Source organism: Rhyacophila brunnea, unplaced genomic scaffold (genome assembly GCF_057557595.1).
Source record: "Rhyacophila brunnea isolate RB1 unplaced genomic scaffold, BYU_Rbru_1.0 scaffold_145, whole genome shotgun sequence".
Lineage (NCBI taxonomy): Eukaryota > Metazoa > Arthropoda > Insecta > Trichoptera > Rhyacophilidae > Rhyacophila > Rhyacophila brunnea.
In genome coordinates, this window is record NW_028232801.1 from 545,675 (window position 1) to 550,286 (window position 4,612).

General features: G+C 35.0%; 1 pseudogene; it reads left to right on the forward strand.

The window, feature by feature from the left end:
• Positions 1–2,055: 2,055 nt before the first annotated feature.
• LOC147075417 (signal recognition particle subunit SRP54 pseudogene) lies at positions 2,056–3,441 on the forward strand (annotated as a pseudogene).
• The last annotated feature ends 1,171 nt before the right edge of the window (positions 3,442–4,612 follow it).

The window sequence follows — 4,612 nt, forward strand, 5'->3', positions numbered from 1 at the left end:
TAATTGGCTCCTAAACATTTCAGGATCCACTCCAATCGAAATCGATCTGATATGTGCATTGGTCCTAATCTGATATGCCTTCAGGGCTGATTGAAAATTTACTGAATAATCTGGAGTATGAAAAGCAATGACATCGCTAGCGGCAATCCCCTTGAGTATCTGCTTTATACATATTAGTGGTCTCAAGTTGGTATGTTCCGGGAAGGCCGTGTGTAGAAAGAACATCACTTTTATGTTTGGGTTTTTCTCCTTTAAAAGTTTTGGAACTAGCATTAGATGATAGTCGTGAACCCAGATAATGTCTCCATCCTTGGCATTTTCAAGTATTCTGTTTGCAAAAATGTTATTGTACTCAACATAGGCCTCATATTCTCTATAGGTAAAGCAGACGTTGTCTGGGAAAGAGTGGATTGTAGGCCATAAAATGGCATTGCAGAATCCATCATAGCATAAACTGTTCATTTCCGGATCTATAAATACCGGTACACTTCTAAATTTGTCCCAACAATCCTTTTCTATGGTAGACTTATCAGAACTGGATAGCTCCAGACCGCTAATATTGCCGTACCAGACAAATTCCAAACTCTTTGATAAACTTTCTATTCCCGTTACCAACCCTCCAGAGGACTTACGATATTTAAAAGAATTCCTATCTCTGGTAATTGTAAGAGGTAATCTATTACTGGCTACAATAAGTTTCATATACCCCAGTACTATCAAAATATTTAAAAATAGGCAGTATCCAATCACCAATTTTACCCCTAGAAATTGATCATAAAGATTGAACTAAGGGATGCCTTTGGGGCAACTGAGAAAGGAACAGTGAATGTCTGCTAAACCAATATTCATCTTGAAGATACTATGCGAGTTGTCTTAGGTCAATCCACATTGCAATTTATTATATAAAAGATCTATTTTTCTAAATTGCCAAACACCCCAAAGTTAATATTTTAAAATCTCCAGTACCAGCTGGCATATTCATCACTAGGCTCAGTATCTTTTAGGTATTTCAAATTTACAATAATCAAGGACAAAGACAAAAACCCTTAGAGTTTCAATATGAATACCTATATAATGAAAAGATATTTTTCTACAAATTTAAAGCTATTAAAGAACAGTTTCTTTATAATAAAATATGCATCCAAAATAGCATTTATCTAAAATTTGTCAATATTTATTTTTTGGATTATTGTTATTGGAAATCTGATCAAAATTTTAATTGGGTAATTTTGATAATTGCCCCGTATTTCAATATTCTTCAAAAATATTCTGTTTAATTGGCTCTGGTGAAAAAGATTTCCATTTTCGGCAATTAGTTTTAGATTTAAAAAATTATTATGTCATCCGTCAATGACGTCAAAGAAAAATGCAGTTTTCTATAAGATTGTTGATTGCGAGGAAGAAATAGAACAACTTTATCAAAAAAAGCCGATTCCCACAAGAAATAGAACGAAGTTGTCAACGATACAAACAGCCGTACTGGAGAAGATATATGCACGGAATTCATACCCAAATAAGGACGAGCACGTGGCTATAGCTAGAAAGCTATGCATTCCGCTGAAGAATGTAAAAATTTGGTTTCAAAATCGTAGAGCTAAGCAGAAGTCGTATATGACTGAGAATGATATGGATGGCTCGCATCTGGAAACAGACCCATACAATTCAAATATCATGAGCTCTCCAAATAGTGATGTTTCCAGATCAACAGGAAGCTTAAACGGACCAAATGTTTTAAATCGATTTGGAAGTAATAATAATCTAACATATTCTCCGAATCAAATTAAGAAATTTAATATGGGCTAATCGTAAACCTTTCTCCAAAAAATAAATATTTCTCACTGAGGTTTCGTTGATTGGAGTTGCGAGTCTATTCTATCCATTAAAGTTCTTTTAACAGTTTATTCCATCATCAATTACAACTTTCTAAAGCAAGATATTGTCTTCAAAATATCGTTGATTTTACATTTATAGAAATGGCGATCATTTATTAGAAATTCAGCCTATAGAGTTTGATATGCTCTGCATTATTTATTTTTTGTTTTACACCCCTATAACATGCTAAGTGACTTAGGAAGCCTCATTGGGTCGAAGCTTAACGATCTTTTTAACAAGCCAGTAACAGACTCTGTAATTGATGAACTTATAAAAGATATTTGTACGAATCTTGTAAAATCAAATGTAAATCCAAAGTATATTGTCGATTTTCGGCAGAATATCAAGGATGAAATCAAACTCGAACGGATGCAGAGCAATACAAACAAAGCAAAGGTGGTTCAAGGTATTATTTTTAAGAACTTGGTGGACTTCTTAGATCCAAAGGTGAGACCATACAAGATTGTGAAGGGTTCTCCAAATGTTGTTGTATTTGTTGGCTTGCAAGGCTGTGGAAAAACCACAAGCATCTGTAAATATGCAAAGTTTTATAAAAATGCAGGTTTTAAAGTTGGAATTGTTTGTGCAGATACTTTTAGAGCCGGGGCATTTGACCAGATCAAGCAGAACTCAGAAAAGATAGATGTTCCATTTTTTGGTTCAGATGATCCAGACCCAGTGAAGGTTGCCAGAGAAGGAGTGGCTAAATTTAGAAGACACGACTTTGAACTAATTTTAGTGGATACATCGGGTAGACACACTCAGGAAGAGGCACTCTTTGAAGAAATGAAGGGACTTGTGGCTGCTGTTCGGCCAAACAATATAGTGTTCGTAATGGATGCTGGGATTGGGCAGTCGGCAGAGGATCAGGCACGTGGATTTAAATCGGCAGTGGATGTTGGCGGAATTATTCTTACCAAAATTGATGGTGCTTCAAAGGCCGGAGGAGCACTTTCATCAGTTGCAGCTACACAATGCCCCATTGAGTTCGTTGGTACGGGTGAGGGAATGGAGGATTTCGAGATATTTGATTCTAAAAGGTTTGTTTCAAAACTTCTTGGAATGGGCGATGTAGACGGCTTGATAGAGAAGTTCTCTAGCTTAGAAATCGATGGGGAAGACTTTGCCAAGCGCCTAATTGGTGGGAAATTTACTCTTCTAGATTTCAAGAAATTTTTAGAGCAGATATGCTCCATGGGACCTCTTTCTAGTATTTTGAAAATGATTCCCGGTCTTGGAAATGTGGATATTCCTGACGAAAACAAGTTTGCCAAATATTTAGTTATTTTTGATTCTATGTCCAAGAGTGAGCTAGGGAGTTGTGGAGAATTATTTACAAAGCAACCTAGCCGTCTTACTAGATTGGCAAAAGGTTCCGGTGTAACAAGGGAGGATGTCTCGGAGGTTCTTCATTCTTTTAAGACACTAGGGATGATGGCCAAGAAACTAATGAATAACATGCCAGGGATGTCAAGCATGCTGGGTATGCCAGAGGTTAAACAAAAACGTGGTAAAAAGACAAGCGCACCTACACAATTTTCACCTGGAATGCTGGATTCTTTGGATTGATTAAATTTTGGATAAACTAAACTTAGAATTTTGTCAAATTAATTTGGAATACACCTTATAGTTGATATAAAAATTTGCAAGTTTTAATTAGTGATTTTGCACAATAAATGAACTTTAAAACCTATTGCTTCAAGACATGCAGTGTGTTTAAGATAATTTTCCAAATGCATTTATTGAAATTCCTTAATAATATATGCCCAATAGAGTTTTCTGCACTTAAATGTTTTATTTGCCAACATTGCGGGCACGAATATTGTCGTGACAAATATATATCATTACCTCTCCTCCATCTATTAATGAGACGTGTTTGTCACTCTTCTCACTTAAATAATACAAAAGATGGAAAATTTTTACAAATATCCCAATATATATTAGTATTTCTGCTTGGACGGTCCCAAGAACAAAATAACAGAGTAAATCGAGCATCACCATGAAGAAGAGAATTCGGAATAGGCGGCTGCCTTTTACTGGCTGATCCCAATTTCTCCAATAATTGACAAGATTGGAAAGATAAATAACTACAATAGTTGTGAAGATAGAAAGTATCAATATATGGAATAAATCGAGTTGAAACTTGACAACTTTCTCGATGATGGACTTTAAAAGTTTCATTTGGGGCTAAAAAAGATTTCTAGTTTTAGAAACCATTTAAATTGTCATGGAAAGAATCAGTGCTTAAAACTCTAGTTATGTTCTGATGGCTGATACTTCTCCAAAAAAGATGAAAATCTAGTCTATTTGTGGACTTTGGTTATGCTTGTTTATAAAAACAGTATCTAAAAAATATTGTAATGAAACTGAGATACTTTTATTGCCATGAAGAAGGGTAGTCACATCGACAAGTTAAATGGCTTATCAATCTCTCTGCGTCTCTGAATCTCTTTCTCTTTTAATATGTTCGATTTCATCGGCTAATTCTTGGCCAGCATTACAAACTTTTGAAATATTTTCCATGATGTTTTCAATTAGAAGTATATTATACTCCTTTCTCCGAATAATAGCCAAAATAACTTGGTATTCTTTATTCCTAGGATTAGAATGCTTCAAATCAGCCGGGACATTGGATTTATTTGTGGTACTACTATTTGAATCAGAACTTATATCAGTGGTGGAAATGAATTGATTTTTATTTGAATCGGTTACTGTGGTATTGATTGGATAGTTTGCATAT